This window comes from Lissotriton helveticus, chromosome 10, assembly GCF_964261635.1.
Source record: "Lissotriton helveticus chromosome 10, aLisHel1.1, whole genome shotgun sequence".
NCBI lineage: Eukaryota > Metazoa > Chordata > Amphibia > Caudata > Salamandridae > Lissotriton > Lissotriton helveticus.
The window spans coordinates 1,044,801,402-1,044,821,235 of record NC_136071.1 but is presented as its reverse complement, the minus strand read 5'-3'; the positions used below and the strand labels follow the sequence as shown (position 1 = coordinate 1,044,821,235).

Below are 19,834 nucleotides of genomic sequence, written 5' to 3'. Positions count from 1 at the left end.
ATACACAAATCCCACTGTCAACTACACCCAGTCATGTGACTAAGAGGCAGGCTGCAGCCACCAAATGGCCAAGGCAGGAAAAAGGCAACTTTCTAAAAGTAACATTTTCAATATTGTAATTTAAAATCAGACATTACTATAAGTTACTATTTTTCATTGCAATTCCAAAGGCAAAGACACCAAACATGAACTGGATACTTACTTCAATTTGGAAATTACAGCTTACTAAATTTAATAAGGTAACTCCAGTGCTATGTTATGGGAGAGGTAGGCCTTGCTGTTGTGAAAAACAAATGTCACCTACCGCAAATAATCACAATCCTTACAAATAGATATAGAATATGTTATGCCACAAAGCTTAGATATTAACTAGAAATAATCAAGCAAATAGACTTGTAGAGCAGCGCTCCTGTCCACCTCAGTAGTCTCAATGAATTAGATTTAACAGTATACTCAAAATTCATGGTATTTAGTGTTGTGCTTTTCTATTTGAGAATGTATTGCATTAGGCCATCTCATTTATGTTGACGTAAATCCCCTAAGGTCTGAGTCCATTTTATGTAGGCCCGACTCCTTCTTTGGTAATGGAAGTCGCCATCTTCTCAATCTTAGACAATGGAATCTTTCTAAGAACTGTGAAAGCATCAAGTAACTGACTAATGACATAGATGCAACATCTGCCGTGACTTTCTTCTGGGTCTAATGTCTACCTTTTCCCCATGTCAAGGTTAAATGAGCACACATACAGGCATATAAGCAAAATAGAGTAGAATTCATGTTCTTTTTCTTTCTATGTTCATAATGAAATGTCTGGGATGCACACCTTGATGCACATAATCCATGTCAGACATTCCTAAACGTATACACACATATTGTGTTGAGAGGATCCAGGTCACAGGTGGGATAGAGGGATTGATTTGAGTTCCTCAACTGTTTTGATAACAAAAAAGTTTTTTGTTGCAACTTCTTGGCTCCATCCTAGTCATTGGTCTACATCAAGATGTTGATGTGTGCCCTATGATGAAGCAAGATACTATATAGTGTGTGAGGGCAGTATTTAAAAATGAAGGGATTTCCCAATGCAGAATGATGAGCAGCTCCCAGTGAGATAATAATCGACTGTATTACCCCTTCCTTTCTTTTTGAGTGTGTGTATGTTAAAGAAGGGAGGTTGACAGGAAGGGTGGTACCTCTCGACCCCTGTGTGTGTGTTGATTCCTAAATCTATATCAGAAATTCTAATCTCTGATAAGTTGTATTATATTAGGAGTAGCACTTGTCAGGAGAGGTCCTTTGTCCTGATTATTGCACAAGATTCTGCCAGAGACAATCTCACCTATTGCCAGCACACTTCGCAATTTGCAGATGCTACATTGCGTCTGAAGCTAATAAAGCTGACACCTTGGAAGGAAACCACGATCTGTCTTCACGCCGCTGAAAATAAAGAATGCAGTGCGTCTCTATAAGAAATTCTAGACAGCAAGTTACTCTGCCTCCCATGCTCTCCTAGGACCTCATTTATAAGGTTTTGACAAAGAGCAGCATTGCAAGGAATCTTGCTGCGCTGCCCTACGTCAAAACAAAAGGGCGGGAATGCACTGTATTTATTAGATAAATGGTGCATTCCTGTCCTTACCCCACAGCACTGGCGCACAATGGGCTACCAGGTGCCAACGCAGGCATCTTTCCACCATGGTGCAAGGGTGCTTGCGGTGCAGGCTGGTTGATTTTGTGCAGGAAGGGACACCCTCCTACACAAAGTCAATCAATTCAGGCCATGAAAAGTGGCATTGTAAATATGCCGGGCACATTGCACAACCAGAACGTCAAAAAAGTGAAGTTCCGGTGGCGCAAAAGCGCTCATAAATAAGGTCCTTAGTGTAACACATACAATTAGGCATTAGGGTGGTTGGTTCTAGATGACATTTTAACTATGTTAGAAATGTTCCTTTTATTCTCGTTATTTATAAAGTGTTGTTTTGCTGTTTTTATTCTATAGTGTGTAGTTGTTTCAGACGCACTGAGAAACAGTACACTACTATATTAAAACATACTTTTTACTTAAAATTGTTCATTCTTCTTGGTACAGTGTGTGTGATATTATAACTACTGAAATAAGGTTTGCAACTGTTACCATGTAGCCCCTGATCCATTAATGGGATTGAATAGTGTTTTGCGGGGCTGCAATAACCTGTCTTTCACATTCATGAATGCTGCATTGAACCAAGGGGCATATTACCAACAAGTAGCGATAATTATCGCTAAATAGGCTTAGCGACGATTTTTTTATCGCTGCCTATCGCTGGATATGTTAGCGGAGAAAACATGCTTTTAGCAACGTTTTTCTCCATTGTGCTAAATTATCCAGCGATAGAAGCGAAATGCGTGAATATCGCTGAGAATACAGGGATATTCACGCATTAGCGACGAAATGCTCTTAGCCATGTTATCCACCTCCCATTGGATAACATGGCTAAGAACTGGTCTGAGCAGGCGTTGTTTTTTGGCGATAGCGGGAATATTTCCATCGCTACGCCTGCCTTGCTAATAGGCGATAGCGACGTTAGCGACTGCTTTCAGTCGCTAACAGGTTGGGTATGCCCACTTTGCATGCCATTAGCGATAAATATCGCTAACATGAAAAGCGGGCCCCAAACCGCTCGCTATCGCCTAAAAGCTGTCGCTAACATCAGTTAGCGACAGCTTGCTAATAGAGCGATAGAATTATCGCCGCTTGGAAGACAAAAAAGGACGCTAAACTGGCGATAATTGCCTATCGCCACCCTTGGTAATATGCGCCCAAGTTCCCCTGTGTCACCTGTGCGTGGAAAGCACACCTTGTAGAGTTATGCCAAAGTTGTAGCATTCGCAACAATGTCTTTTCCCCTTTCACTTAAAATAAGTTTTTCTAAAAGCAATATTCTGCAGCTATGTGTTCACACACAGCTACCTATAGGAATATAAAAGTTAGTAGTTTATCCTGGTACTTGAGATACAACCATAAGAAAAGGAGAGCAATGGAAAATATGTTTTTCTAGTGTTTTGGTCCTGTAGAAAAACTGTCCATTCACTATTGAGAGGGTTTTTCCATTTTCTTGAATGCTAGGTTTGGCATAAAATCTTTGCAGTGAATCAGCGCAGTGTATTGACATCATCACCCACAATATTGTATTAAGTCTCAGAAAATAGGAGAGGAAGAAAGAAAGATCGAACATGAATTAAGATTGTCTGATAAATAATAAGCTCCTTTAGTCCCCGGGAAGTAAGGAGATCGAAAGTTAAGAAACTCCTAGAAAGGTGTGGAACTACCTGTAGTGGCGCGCACTAGTCTATGCACGTCACGTAGCTACGTGACCTGCGGCGGCCATTTTGGGGCGGACTGCGCGCGCAGCGCATTCAGAGGCGCAGCATCCGCGGCAGCGCAGCGCCGGCTCGGCGCTCTTCAGGAAGAGTTGTAAATTAAATAAAGAAGCAGTTATAACGTTAACTGAGTCAGCGATTTCATTGAAGAGACAACATTACAGTGGCGACGAGGTCGGGACGTCGACCAGAACATCTAGAAAAAAAAACGGAGGGCAACACACCCACCACGTGGCAGAGGGAGACGCTGCAGAGCCCCATCCACGCAAACACGAGGAGCCTGCAGATCTCCATGCAGCAGGTGTCACACAGTCTGAAGGGGACTAGAACCAGCTGAGCAGCAACCCTGTGCAACGCAACTGGGAACCACCGGGACTACAAGCACCACACGAGGTACCGCACCCTGAAGAGCGCGACAGAGCCATTACCACCCACACGAGTAGAGGCGGCATAGAGGACCCATAAAAGTCAGACAGCGCGTCGCACCCAGCCCACGCTATCCACAGAGAAGTCCGAACTGGCTAACTTAAAGGAGGGTGAGGGGGCTGACGCGGAGAGTCCCCAAGGGCATACCAAGAAGGAAGAGACGGATAGCACCCCAGGGAGCCCCACAGGGAAAGGTAACAGTGCGACGATGGTCAAGGAGGAGAAAATGAGCGCACCAGCGGGATACGCCATTGCACCAGTCCAGTTCCTCCCGAAGCCAGGAGAACCACTGATGAAGTGGGAAGACTGGCGTGAATACATAAACAATTTCATAGAGGTCCTAGAGGACGAGAATGAAGAGACTTTCAAGCCCAACAGGAAAAAACGCATACTATTACTCAATCTGGGGCCAGAAGGACTCAGAATATATAAAAGCCTGGTGCCCAAACAGAGAGATGGCTCAGACGATGATGTGTATGCCCATGCTATCGACGACCTGAATGAACATTATCGGCCCACGGTATGCGTGTCAGTCGATAGATTCAACTTCCAGCAGAGAAAACAACGGGCCGGAGAGTCGATTGAGGAATATGTAGCGGCCCTGAAGAAACTAGCGACCACGTGCAGGTATGGCCTGTGGGAGGAAGAGTTTATCAAAGACCAAATAGTAATGCACACATCCAGCACGAACGTCCAGGACAAGCTATGGGCAAGTGGAGACACCACACTCAAGGATGTAATGGTCATCGTCAAGAGGGCAGAACTCGCACGGAGGTGCGCCGACGCAACCAAGAAAGAACCGCCAACCGCAGCCATGGTGAACAAGATACAGGAAGAAGAACCTCGCAAAGATCTGAGGTACAGGGGCGCTACGCCGAAGGGATCCAACAAATGGCAGGGCAACACCGGATTGCAAAAGAGACAGGAAGGCAGTGGCAACAAGAAAACGTGCTACAGGTGTGGGAGCTGGTCCCATGAGGCACACGACAGAAGATGCCCCGCGTTCAGGGCCAAGTGCTTACACTGTGGCATCATCGGCCATTACGAGAAAGTGTGCCGCAAGAAAATGTCCAAGAGCGTGGTAAAATACGTAGACCAGGAAGAAGAGAATCAGGAGGAGACGGCGGAGGAAGAGGTCATCACCGTCCTGTGCATATACGACCAGATAATGTGTATAGATGGGAAAAGGACAAACAAACCCGTGTTGGAAATGAAGATGGGAGGAATAACCATCAGTGTAGTGGCGGATACAGGTTCCCCCTACACGATAATACAAAGAGCAGTGTGGGAGGAAACATTCAGACCGAAGATAGGACCGGAGCTGGAGAAATTGGACATCCGACCGGTCACATATAATGGCGATCGCATCCCAATGGTGGGGTATAGACTCTTGAAGTTTGAGTTCAGAGGCAGATCAGCGTTATGCAAGCTGTACATCTCAGAGAGAGGACCGTCCGTCTTAGGGTGGCTGGACCAGGGCGACCTGGGAATCAAGTTAGACCCGGGAGGCAAAGAACAGATTTTGCTCACGGAACCAGACACATGGCCCAATCTCACCAAATGGAAAGAGGACTACCCAAGAGTGTTTGGAGGCACGGTGGGAAAACTTGAAAGATTCCAACATAAGATAGTGCTCAAGGAGGACGCCGTTCCAGTTGCCCACAAAGTGAGAAATATACCCATAGCGGTAAGAGAGGCAGTCCAAAAGGAGCTTCAAGAATTGGAGAGTAAGGGGATAATTGAGCCCATCACCTGCGCAGAGTGGCTCGCACCCTTGGTGGTAGTCATGAAACCGAATGGAAAGGTCAGGCTCTGCGTCTACCTGAGAGAGCTAAATAAGAACATTGTCGTGGAAAAGTTTCCCCTCCCAAGGATCGACGAAATGTTGGCAAAGACCAGAGGGGCCAAATGGTACTCCACCATCGATTTGACCTCCGCGTACCACCAAGTAGTATTGCACCCAGACAGCAGGAAACGTACGTCTTTCATCACCCCATTCGGATGCTACCAGTTCTGCCGCATGCCGTTCGGACTGGCCTCGGCGGCTGCGGTATTCCAAAGGTTAATGCACCAACTGTTTAAGAACTTAACTGGCATCCAGTATTTCCAGGACGACATTTTGGTAATGGGGCGAGACAGAATGGACCACGATCAGAAACTTGGGAGAGTGCTGAAAACCCTGGAAAGCAAAGGCCTCACGGCAGAATGGACCAAATGCCGTTTGGGCCTGGAGTCGGTGACCTACCTAGGTCACGAGATCGGGGCGCAGGGCATCACACCAAAAGCAGACAATGTAAAGGCAATCGCTGAAGCTCCGCCCCCCACCAACAAGGAGGAGGTCAGGTCGTTTTTGGGCATGGCGGAGTATTACAGTAAGTTTGTGGTACATTTTGCCTCCAAAACGCACCATATGAGGATGCTGACCAGGGAAAGCACCAGTTTCGAATGGACGCCAGAGGCACAACAGGAGTTTGATACCATCAAGAGGGATGTCACGGGAGCAGTGCCGCTAAAAGGATACGACCCACAGGGCGCTACCGTGCTCACAACCGATGCCAGCGACAAGGGCCTGGGAGCAGTGCTCATGCAAGAACGAGGACAAGGACAGATGGAGACGATCAGTTTTGCATCCAGGGCGCTGACGGCCACCGAAAGCAAGTACAGCGTGATCGAGAAGGAGATGCTGGCGGTAGTGTGGGCCACAGCGAGATTTCGGCAGTTCCTATGGGGCACCAGATTCCTGCTCAGGACGGATCATAAGCCATTGGTAAAGGTGCTAACATCGAGTGGGCATGCCAACGCTACGCCCAGAATATCGAAGATGTCTCTGAAACTACTCGAATTCAGATATGATGTGGAGCACATCCCAGGGAATCGCAACCGAGTGGCTGACTATCTGAGCAGGGCAGCAGCAATGGAGCCTGGAGAAGAAGACCCCACAGACCAAAGGGAACTGGTGGCCCTGGTGGGGGATCAAGGTAAAGTCATCAGCTACCAGGAGTGGACTGAAGAATACGAGGAGGGCAGCGTATTGAAGGAAGTGAGGAGGTACATTATCAAGGGATGGCCAGACAAAAGACATGTGAGCGAAGATGTCAAGCCCTACTATGAAGTCAGAGAAGAATTGTCGGTGGGGGACAAAGGAGTGTTCACATACAGAGGGGACAAGGTAATCCCTCCGAGAAAACTCATAACCCAGTTACTGGACTTGTTACATGAGGGCCATCTAGGCATTGGGAAGCTGAAGTTAAGGGCCAAACAAAATTACTGGTGGCCAGGCATGGACATAAGAGCGGAGAGGTATGTCAGAGAATGTCCACAGTGCCAGGGAGCGGACAAATCACTCAAGCCCCTGCGCCCCGCGCTAGGACAGTTCGAAACCCCGCAGAACCCGTGGGAAGAATTGTCAATAGACATATTGGGACCCATCCTTGATGGCCAGGGCACTCAGAAGTACGTATGTGTCCTCATGGATCGATATTCCAAATGGCCCGAGTTGAAAGTGGATGAGACCATGGACACTGAGAACATCCTGAAATTTCTGTCGGACACTTTCGTGAGGGAGGGCATACCCAAGTCCATCTTGAGCGATAATGGCCCCCAATTCACGTCAGAAAAGTGGAACAAATTCATGCAAAGGAACGGCATAGCCATCAAACACACAGCGATCTACCATCCCGCTGGGAACGGCTTGGTGGAACGGTTTAACCGAGTGGTGATGGGTGCCGTACAAGCAGCGATTTCCTGCAACAAAGATTGGGAGAAAGCCATAGAGAACATGGTATGGGCCTACAGGATTACCCCAACGGGAACAGGATATAGCCCTTTTCAGATCCTGAGAGGGCGAGAACCCTTCACCCATGACAATCGGATTTGGAAGGAGAAGGTTATCACCAGCGAATGGTCCCCGGCGGTGGTACGTGCCAACCTAGAAAAAGCACAGTTGATATATACCAACCACTACAACAAACGAAGGAATGTAAAAGGGACAAGATTGGAAAAGGATGAGTGGGTAAGAGTAAAGTTGGCAACGTTACAGAAGAAGGGAGACAGTAAATACAGCAGGCCCATGCAAGTCAAGGAGGTGTACGATCGAGCGGCCTTGCTGAGTGACGGCAACGTGTGGTCCCAAGATCGCATGGCCAGGTGTAACAAAGTTCTACAATGGGAGCAACCTGGAGCTAAGTGGGACGCCGGAGAAGAACCGAATGCAGAGGGGGAGCAAGGCACCGGCGAGCAACATGGAGAAGGAAGCGATAGAGATGAACTAACAGAGGAAAGAAGAAGCATGGAGGAGAACATGGCTGGACAGAGAGAGGGAAGAAGCGCCGAGGTGCCGAATCAAGGATCCCAGGAGAGCTCGACCCAGGTGACCAGGAGCGGAAGGTCTGTGGTGAAACCAGCTAGGTTTCGGGATTTTGAAATCAACATTTGAACTGTAAGTGACTTTTATACTGTTTGGAAAAAAGGGAGATATGTAGTGGCGCGCACTAGTCTATGCACGTCACGTAGCTACGTGACGTGCGGCGGCCATTTTGGGGCGGCCATTTTGGGGCGGACTGCGCGCGCAGCGCATTCAGAGGCGCAGCATCCGCGGCAGCGCAGCGCCGGCTCGGCGCTCTTCAGGAAGAGTTGTAAATTAAATAAAGAAGCAGTTATAACGTTAACTGAGTCAGCGATTTCATTGAAGAGACAACATTACACTACCAATAATTATAACTTTTAAAAGTCAAACAGCAAGCAGATCAATGATTGAATGACTTCCTGTAACGGAAGGAGGAACACTTTGGGGGGGTGAAACTGATTTAATTCTAGCAATGCAAGAGGCAAGCATGCTAGATGCAGGGTGAATATGAAATAAGAAGAGGACGGTTGAAAAAATAGTAGTGTTTGGCACAAGAACAACAATTTGAATCAATGTTAAGTTGCAAAACTATTATGGCATACATAGCCAATTATTTGAAAACAACAGTCTGGGGATAATGTTTTAAACGTCAGTTTGTAATACAAAGTCGATTTTAGTGCAGCATTCTTAGAGTCGTATTTCAACCTATTTTCTGTTATCTTGAACTAGAATTTTACTGGTGCAAAGCTTGTTTTTATGATGTAAGTTGACTACTTTTTTTTTAATTTATGTAACAGCACTTTTCAGCAGAGTTGTTTTTTACTCATTTTCTTTTGTCCTGAGGGGCGGTCAGTGCTACATGTAGCATTCCCTCTGACGGCAGCCTTCCTGCAGTGAGCATCTTCCTCACCCTCGACGCTTAGGAAGGGAGGGTTTGCAATGCTTTCTCTGCTTCACTCTTTATAACTTGACTTGTCTTTTGTGCTTTTTTAGAACACTGAAAACCTCCCTGCAAACTATAGAAGGGGGCCTAGAGCATGCTACAGAAACGGTGCATAACAATGTGTTTTGTGCATTTTCTATTTTAAATAAACAATACAAATGTTTTAAGAATATTACATTTTTTTTAAAAGCGTATCATATAGAAATTGGAGCATAATTATTTTAGTGCATGTTTTTTAAATCTTAATGTGTGCCAATAAGTTCGATTCTCAAAAACACAGAATTTTTCACAGAGTCAGTGCGGTTGAACATGGCCGCCATATTAATAATCATGTACAATCTTATTACGTACTTCTTTGATATCTATTGGCTCCCGTTGATAGGCTAGTATGTAAGGGGCAGTGCCTTGTGCTCTGAACTGTTCTGCGGGTAGACGTGTTCGATACTGGGGTTCGCTGGGGTCTGTTGCTTTGTGTATCACACAGTGGTCCTATGTAATGGGAGCCGTGACCACTAACAAATAGAAGGCAGCGGAGTGAAAGGGGTCCCCAGGCAGAGGTAAGAACATCACTGTATTTTAGCCACCTCCCATCAAGGATTTTGCCATTGTGAAGCTCATCAACCTTGGGGCATTTGGCCAGGTGTACTTAGCCCGCAGAAAGTCCACTGGTAAATTGTATGCAATGAAGGGAAGACCTCAAATATTGCACCCAATGTTGCTTGCCTCGGCCTCCCAGCACTTATGGTCCCAGGTAACTTCCTGCCCTACCGTCAATGAGGCATAGTATATCACAGAGGGCCCTCTCTGTTTCTCCCAAAATAACCACTACAGGCATCTCTAAGGGAAATGGACTGTTTTCTGCGACTTTTCTAAATTAATAGTACTGGCTTGGCAAGTAATGCTAGTATAGTCGACGTTCATTGGAGGATAATAGATTTTGTTAAATGTGTTTTTGGGTCTACAAGTCACAACTCTTAGCCATATCAAACTAGCAGCAGGAGACAAGTGATCAGCTTTCTCAGACCAGTCTGTCGTTAAAAACACCCTTGTTTTGATAATCACATTTGTCTGAGGTCCGTTGTGCAAGTAAGGGTAGTTGACAGTATTTCATCTCCTCTGAAAACCTTTGTTTGTCCTTGTGAAAAACACAAATGTACTTTAAGGGGATGTATGACATTACAACGCATGCTTTTACATCGCATGCTTTTACAACGCGAGTTTTACAACGCATACCATTACAACGCATAGTGCTTTGGGGCGCTGGATAGTGAATAGTTTAATTTACTATTCCAACTCCAATCCCCGTGGATAGTAGGGAAGGTGTTGGACAGTAAATTAAACCTATTCCCTATCCTAGAGCGCCCCCCAGCGCAATGCGTTGTAATGGTTTGCGTTGTAAAAGTTGTGTCGTAAAGGCACTGCGTGGTAAAAGTTGCGTTGTAAAGGTTGTTTCCCACTTTAAGGCACCATTGTACTGTTAATCAGGTTTATTGCCTTCCATTAGATGACCTAATTGACAGTCTCGTAAAGTGTGCCATTTGGATTAGTTGAGTAAATGATCTGTATTGCTAATATTAGGATGTTTTTCTTCATTGTGTGCAGCCACTACCTCCGAAAGAAGGTACCAGAATTTTCCCATCTGAGATCCAGCAGAGGTTAGTAGCACCAGGACGACCTGCGAGAACAACCACTCTCCCTCGGCAGACATCCCCCTGGGACCCAGCCGTGTGGACGGAGCCCGGGGATAACTTATCTAAGGGGTGTTGAGTATGTATTCTTTCCATAGTTTTTTTTCTTTGTGTGGGAGCAGTGATACGTGTATGCAAGTCTATCCTGAACTTTCCTTCTTTCTGTCGGAGCTACGGTCAATATGTGTGGAGACTGTCCATTGCTTTCTTGCTGTTATTTGGAGTTGTGGTTATCAGGTTTATTGATTATCCATAGCTTGCATTCTGTCTTTCTGAGTTGTTAGTGTGTGTATGGTCTTTCTATAGTCTTCATTCTGTTTTTGGAAGCTGTTGTCAGGATGTGTATGGTCTTCATTTCGTGTCTCTGAGCCGTGGTCCATGTGTGCATGGCCTAACCATGGTTTTCATTGACTCTGACCTGTGGTCCTTGTGTCTATGTTCTGCTTATAGCTTTCATTCTGTGTTTTGAAGGTATGGCAAGCATGTGTATGATCTGCAATAGCTTAGCTTCTGTTTGCCATGCAGCTTTGGTCAGTACATACTTGGTTTATTGCAGGATTTACTTTTTTGTGGTCTTGACTTGTGGCCAGTCTGTGCATGGCCTAACCATGGGTTTCATTGTCTCTGACCTGTGGTTCATGTGTCTACAGCCTGCTTATAGCTTTCATTCTGTGTTTTGAAGGTATGGCAAGCATGTGTATGGCCTGCAATAGCTTAGCTTCGGTTTGTCGTGCAGCTTTGGTCAGTATATACATGGTTTCTTACAGGCTTTACATATGTGTGCGTCTTGAGTTGTTGACAGTATGTACATGGTCTCGGTGTTTCCAATCCAGGGGGACCTCGTCTTGAAGTTCTGGCTGAACTGTTTCCATGAGGAGTAGGGTCAAGACTGATTCTCATAAGTCTGAGTCCAAACTGGGGTGGCGTGGTGAGCAAAATAACAATGAAGTTAGGCCTAGATCTCTGTACTGAGGGTGAGTGTTTTACAATGTTCAGCATTCCGTCCATCAATTGTTGTTTTTGCATTTGTCACCCGACGTGGGAGGGGATGCCCAGATGTGGTTCCTGTGCTCACCATGCCACTGTATTCAGGCATGCTCATTGATTTGGTGTCATACCTAGGATGCTTGTTTCCATTTCTGGTCCAGGGAGGACCTCGTCTGGCTGTTTGGGTGGGACTGTTCCCATGAGGAGTAGGGTCAAGATTGATTTGCATATGGCTGGGTCCACACTGGGGTGATGTGTAGAGCAAAACAAACGATGGATTAATGCCCAGATCTCTGTACTGGCAGTGAGTGTTTGATAATGTTCAGAATTATGTCCATCAGTTGTTCTTTTTGCATTCGGCACCCAAAATGGAACTGGATGCCCAGAAATTCGGTCCTGTACTCACCATGCCACTTGACACAGGCTATCCTGACTGACAAGTGGTTGATACGCCATAACCAGTCTTAGGATGCTTGTTTCCGACCCAGAGAGGAAGTGGCCTGGCAGTTCGTGCTAGGCTGTTCTCATGGGGAGCAGGGTCAAGACTAACGGCAACTGCGGCGTCATACGTTTCTCCCGTTTACCAATTGTTAAAGAGGCTCTCACATGACCGATAATCTCTGATTCAGCCGTGTTACTGAACTTCAAAGACGCCAGAATTTGAAAGTGTACGTGACGTCTCTAAGCGTCACCTGGTCTTAGTGCATGGCCAATATTCTAAAAGGTATCCACACCTGTTTTGCCTGGTTTGAATAAACTTTATCAACACCTTGCCTCCTACGCGTTGGCTCTAGTCCAAACACACGTGAGAATCTCCTCGGGACTCTAACTATTATCCACAGTTATATCCAAGAGCATAACAGGCTTCCATGTCAAAGTTAGCCAACTGCAGTTGAAAACATATTCTAACCGGTGAAATACTTCCCTTACGAATGGTGGAAATAACTGAAAATGTCTACAAGTGCGTGAAACTGCTGTCTAAACGATTATCCCAAAATATACAAATCTACAATGCCTACCGGTGGAGGTTTTATTGATGAGCTGCAGAGGAACGAGTGAGAAAAGTGAATGCAACAAATGCTGCAATAACTAAAAATTAGTCACACAGTGAATAGAGTAAAATCTAAATGATAGTGGGAGCAAGTGCAGATGTACAATAACATGAAACCATGAGTACAAAACGTAAGAAAAATACCATAATGACGAAAACATCAGGTATGCAAAAAGATAATACCACTGGATAAAATAACAGATCTCCCATTGGTTACACAAAACATCGCATCTCAATAGTGCGCTGAGTGACAGGAACGGAGATCTCCGCACCTCATTTTTACATTGTAAGTTCCTATGACTCACATGGTCAGCAACGGCTACCGCCCCCCTCCCTGTAGACCCACATCAACCCAGGACACACTGACATAAAACCTGATTGTCTTTGGAAGGCGGGGGATCGCGGGACCCCCCCGGCCGTATTTATTAAGATACAAAAGAATAAAATTATTAAACCAAAGGTACAGTTGTATGCAAAATATTCAGGGACATTCGATACAATCATATCAACAAGTATGATATGCTAACCTTAACAAGATTCTAATACAGCTTGTTTCCTAACCGAATCTAACATCCTCCTCTGAAATTTTGCATACTAAGATTACTGGCCATATGGCGAGGTCCTACCCGGTGTCAGGTCCTACAAGCTGCGCCTCACCACAATATGTGTGTGCGCATGCGCAGCCGAGCCCGTTAATTACTCGGTCCACGCCGTGAACTCCATTTACCCACTGAAGGAGGGCCCTTACTCGCGCCATTCGCTGACGTCATGAGTACGCGCGGGGTGGCTACCAGCCATAAGGACAGCGTGACTCTCCTACCCGCGCCCCTTTGCAGCACCAGTTATACCTGCCCCTGAAGTTCTGGGAGGGGCCAGTGACCCCTCCCCCTGGGCGGACACCTCCAAAGGATGATGCCGCCCCCTCAGACCTTAAAATAGCTGCTCACCGGTCATGACCTTACCGCATGTCCATACCCTAATAAATACGACGACCTGTGGAAAAAAGATCTAAAGGACAACTACACTAACTAATCAAACACGACATGATGTACCATCGTCAGGCTACTTAGGGAAAAAAGGCCTAAACAAAATTGCAACCGACATTTTATGTTTCAACGCTGTTTCCTAAATGGGAAAGAAATAATTAATACACGTCAATAGCCACAATAAAACAGGTATACAATAAACACGATACACTAATGCAACCGACATTTATGTTTTAAAACTACTTCCTAAACGGGAAATAAGTAATTAATACACGTCAATACACACAATAATACAGGTATACATTAAGCACAAAAATCGAAGTGGTCCAGGGATGGTGGGTGGGGAAAATTAGGAGGCCCCGGACGCGGGGCACGACCAGTGTGGGGGAGCGTCCAGGCGACAAGGGGCCACCTGAGCGCTCCCCCCTCCTTTATCCTAGGGGCGCGGGGAGGGGGCGGCACGCCCCCTCCCCCTGCTCCCCCAGCCGCCCGCCCCCCCAACCCGGCAGCCTTCCGGGTCAGGGGTCAGGCGGCAGCCAACCGGTGGTGCGGCGCGCACCCCCCGCCACCGGAAGTCAAGGGGAAGAGGGGGGTCGCCGTGCCGCCATGCGGGCGTGGGGGCCGAGGGCCCCCCCTTTTCATTTGACTGACGTTTTAGTTCATGAAAAATAAACACATAGAAGAATCTCTGACTAGAGGCACAATGCAATTATAAATATAATGGGACTCTAGATCCTTTTTTTAGAAGCTTAGACTTTTTGATATCTGCTTTAGGGTTTATTGAAACTATAATGTGCATGCCCTTATAGGTCAACCCGCTGGAATTAACCACTTAGAGTATCTCAACTCATAAAGAGGCACTAGAAAATAGGGTTCGTGGACACAGACAATAGTTAATTGGTTCATGTAAAGATTCTTAGCTGGGTCCTTCAAATTCACAGCTAAATCAGTAATATTTCAGCAGTTTTTGAATATACATTCATTATCAAAAATGGTATTGTGAGGCCTTTCAAACCTAAGGCCTAGAAAAAAGTATCCATGCCAAATCATTGCCAATCTATCATTTGTAAACTGGATGAAGAAAAAAAAAATGTAATGTTCTTGTGCTCCAAATGGACCAACAAATTCCAGTATTGAGAGACCATGCAAGGGTGGGACCACTAAAAACAAAAATGCTGCTTTGTGGTACTAAAAAGAAGGTGCTTTGTGGTAAACGTATTAATGAAATGTTCAAAAAGTAAAACATTTCTTTTGCTAGATAGCATGCCAGATAAACAAGGACATCATTTTTCGACGGTATTCAAGTGTTGAAAATAATCTCTTGAAGACTAGTAGCAAGGGTTGTTTTCAAAAGGGAATCCTCCAAATACAACAAAAGTATGTTATTGATATCTAAGCAGATGTATGATTATTTTAAAAGAGTTGGCATGTCTTAGGAAATGGGCTTAACGATAAATTCATAACTGATTCTAGTTATGATCGTGGTCCTATATGTGAAGTTGAAGCTTTCCATTATAAGTTTGTTTATGAATAATTTTTCATAACTTATCTTTGAATCATAGTGAGACGAAATTGGATTTTTATTTGGGGTGGGAGATTGCCCACTTCAATGGATAATCACAACTATCATCAGACTGTTTAGGTCACTAAATTAACTTGCTCATTCTCCTGGTAGCCATGGCACTGGGCAGGCGGCTTAACAAATGGCAATGTGTACAGTAGTTATGCAGAACCAAAGCGGTAATAAAGGCACTATAACAAGTAATATAAATCCCAAACTAAATTAGAATAATAGTAAAACCTTTAACAAAATGACACCAGAAGGACAAAAAACAATGAGGGGAACCGCAGCTATGGATTTTTAAAGTTTTTAATAACAATAGCACCAACTATAGTCTATAGGCACAGTAGACCGGGACCTAGGCTAACCAAGTGGGAACATGGGTCAGTTGCACCAACCAGGCTCATCCCAAATACATCACCTTTTGACTTAATATTTTAAGTACTAACTTTTCAGTTTCCAGAGCAGCTCCTCTGAGTTGCTTCTATGGCTCACAGGATCTCAGTAGCTGTAATTAGGGCTCAGGACTCACTCAAAAAGGGGCCACCAGTAAGGTCTAGTCCTGGTCCAGTTAATGTTGGTCAGAGAAAAAGCCTCCTGCGTTGGTATGTACCTGTAGCCACACATAGGGTCAGCCATCTGACCCCTGGAGTCCACCTCTTTGTCCTGGGAACAAGGGGAGCAGGTCCAGTCCTTCAGTGCTCCTCGGATGTCACAGACATCAGGTCCAGACTTCTTCTGTTCTTCAGTAGGTCCAGAAAATGTTCTGTCCAGGTGTCTTGTTGTGTCACTTTTATACCTAGCATCAGCTAGTTGGTAGGGGGAACTCCTGGGCACTATCTAACCAATGTGGTAAAACTTCCCAGGATAACCCTATCCACTTTTTCAGTAGGTCAGGTTTGCATTACTGCAGACAGGCCCAAAATGCTATGTAAAAACAACAGTTGACGGACAGAATGCAGAACAATGTCATACATTCACCCCAGTACAGAGATCTGGGCCTAAATCCATAGTTTCTTTGCTCACCATGCCATTCCAGTTTGAACCCAGCCATATGCAAATTAGTCTTGACCCTGTGCCCCATGGGAACAGTCCAGCCCGTACTGCCAAGCCAGATCCTCCCTGGACTGGAAACAAGCATCCTAGGATTGGTTTCACGCTTTCATCCCTCATCAGCCAGGATAGCTTGATTCCAGTGGCATGGAGAGCACGGGACTCCCAAGACCACACGGATCAGGATTGAATAAGCAACATTCTTACACAAAGCATACCTCACAGTATTGCTGTTTTCCTTCCCCTGTAGTAATGATTGGGTGCTTCTAACATGTCTCAACAATGAAAAACCTTAGCCTCACTGTTGTTGAATGATATTTCAGAAACACCTATTAGGATCGAGAGCACTATTAGTAGAATCAAAGGAACAAAAAGAACAAGGTGGAGATTAATAAACAAAAGATTTGAAAATAACATTGGTTGGCTGTGCAACATTTCCTTGTAAAACCTCTGGTAGAGGAGAATGTGATTTATTTCAGAAATAGGGATTAGCATCATGCGTTTCATGCTGCCATTGCCATTTATGCAATTGTCAATAACTACTGTTTGCGTTTTAATTACAGTGATTGGGAAATGAAACACAGACACAAAAGGCATAGTATTTCCGGGATTGCGGTTGTGGGTTTATAATGAGATCACATTCAATTTGGCGTGAACAGGTGAAATCAGAGTAGATACTGAGCAGGCCCTACACTAAAAGCAACAACATCATTGAGATACTAATAGCAAAATGAGCAATGGGAGTAAAACCGAGCACAATTAATTTACATTTGTGTGGTAAATTAACAAGTGGTGCATGCTGAAAAATTTACAGCAACCATTTCTTGCAAGGGGCCATCAGCAGATCATTAACAAAATAAAATACATGAGCAGACGACTGTTATGTATCTCGCCTCATAGAGAGTAGGCATGTAGGGATTTCAAAGTCAGGTGGCTTACAAGGGACTGAAACTTCCATGAATCATTATGGAGCAAACCGTTGCATTTTGTGGTCTCAGTTTAGGAATGGCAAAGGTCACAAGAGAAGCTGGGATACTTAACTTGAGCATGTGGTAATTAACAGCAGTACTGTTGAAAAATAATTACTTGCACTGATCACCTCCATGGGAAATGGGGTGATGCTGGGTATATCTCTGCATTGAAGTTTTTCCAGAAGCCTCAATTTGTTTCTTCACATAAGATCTGAGAAAAGTGACCGTTGTACAATTTACCTAGTCTCATTCTGTATCAGCTTGCCTAGGTCAGGTTGGGAGGTAGTCTTTATGAAAAGTATGGGAAAGGGAGGCGCAGATGGTTTGGGATTCCATTCTGTGACAGTGTCTCTGTGTTTGGCAATGCAATGTCTGGAAAACTGCAGGCTAGCTGGGTGGCAGTAATGCAGCTCTCTTGGCGTCCAAGAGATGCAGTGATACAACAAAGAAGGTAGAGTATGCCCATGTTCTGACAAACAGTGACCATCATGGGGCAATCAAGTTGTCCAGGGGGACAACAGGTGGGTGTATTACGGCACCATAGGCAGGATCTAGAGAGCATGGAGAGCATCCCGGAGACATGCCCCCTCTGACAAAAGGAAGTGAGGGTTTCTACAAGATATTAATTTGTCAGAAACAACATGCACCAAGGCGGACGTTTTAGAACAGGTCCTGGCATGTCAAAATGCAATTAGGAATAATTCAGAAGGCTGGAGCCCCACAAGATACAATGAGGCCTTGCTTAGGTGTGGTGGAAGCAAGTAAAGGGTGCTTTATTAGGGTGTAGGGTGTTATAAAAGAAGAAGCCAAGCATATCAGGAGATTGCCACCAAACCTTTTGCCCGCAGCAAAATCTCACGATTCAGAAGGATGGAGCCACACAAAATACTATGAGGCCTTGCTTAGGTGTGGTGTAAGCATATAAAAGATGCTTTACTAGGGTGTGGGGGCTTATAAAAGAAGATGCGAAGCATATCCGGAATTTGCCACCAAACCTTTTGCTCCGCAGCAAAATATCTAATTTCAGACTATCGTATATAGTTAGAGTATGGAATTGTTGATGTTTGGAGGGTAAGGCGATAGCATTGCAGAAAGTTTAGCGTATTTAGTCTATTCCACAGGAATGATCCTAGAAAAGTTATTTTCTAGATCAAATAGAGAGAACTCTATTTCTCCACATAAAAGTAATACAAAGGGAAAAGAGAGAAATGGGAACATAAAGAATGAGAGGGAAATCTACATAGAGAGAAACAAAGAAAACCTACAGACCCGCAAATTAGTTCACAAATACTATCTTATGTTAGTAAAAGAAACACATAGCTCACAATAGCAAAGGAATTATGATTTTGGTAATGAGGAGCTATGATCATACGGCCAATTTTAGTGCATAACAGATGTGCCATTGTTTTTGTTGTAGTTAATCACAAAACAATGCACTAATGTAGAAATTGTTATTGTTTATAAAGGCACGTTTTCTACTTGTCTGTGAAAACAAAAAAAATCATTGTATGTAGATATCTTATAGAAGGGTTGGAACTATTTTGAATATAAAGTTCATCATATGCCTGCCTGACATAATTAGGGCTTTATGTTTGATTTTAAATAGTTATTTTTGAATGATGGATTAACTGATTCACAGTCAGCAACCTAAACTTGCAACATGAGGTCAGTTTTTTCTAACATAAACTCAAAGGGGCATATTATCAAGAAAGGGCGTTAAAATTATCGCCGCTTTCGCGGCAGGAAACTGCCGCTAAAGTGGGGATAAAGGGCTTGATAATATGCCCTTATGAATTCCCATAGAAGCCAATGTTCTGGTGTGAACATGGGCTTCTATGGGAATTCTGAAGGGCATATTATCAAGCCCATTATCGCCCCTTTAGCGGCAGTTTCCTGCCGCTAAAGCGATGATAATTTTAACGCCCTTCTTGATAATATGCCCCAAGGGCATTTTCAATATGTGTTAGATGGGCATTGCAGGAATAGAGTCATGCATGTGTTTTACTGATGATCCCAAAAATATTGGGAAAACTGTATTTTCTTAGGTGTATAGAGACGTTTTCAACACTTCTACTGTTAACAATTATGGCTCAGGTCTTTTCAATAGTTCAAATCACACAGTGGCACCCTCTTACACTTCAGATTCATAATATAAAAGAGGGAAATGTGTTAACAGGAATTTTCATAGCTTTTTGCTGAGTTGAATAAACATGTTCATAAATACCAATTATTCTTGGCTAGAACAGTCATTTTAAGTATTAAAATGTCCATTTGGGCTAGGCTGTTCACAACCTTATTGTGCCTTATAAGTTATGGATAGCCCATCTAACTAAATACTTGGGGGCATATTATCAAGCACATGCGATAATTATCGCAAATTGCGCATAGTGCGATTTTCATTATTGCTGGATTTCAGCGCCGGGGTAAGCGACGTATTATTAACGCTTTTCACCCAGGCTCTGT

At 44.6% G+C, this 19,834-nt stretch overlaps 1 protein-coding gene across 1 annotated transcript in view; it reads right to left on the bottom strand.

Moving 5' to 3' along the window:
• Positions 1-19,834, bottom strand: part of PLXDC2 (plexin domain containing 2) — a 1,000,652-nt gene that overhangs the window by 625,351 nt on the left and 355,467 nt on the right. The window lies entirely within an intron of this gene.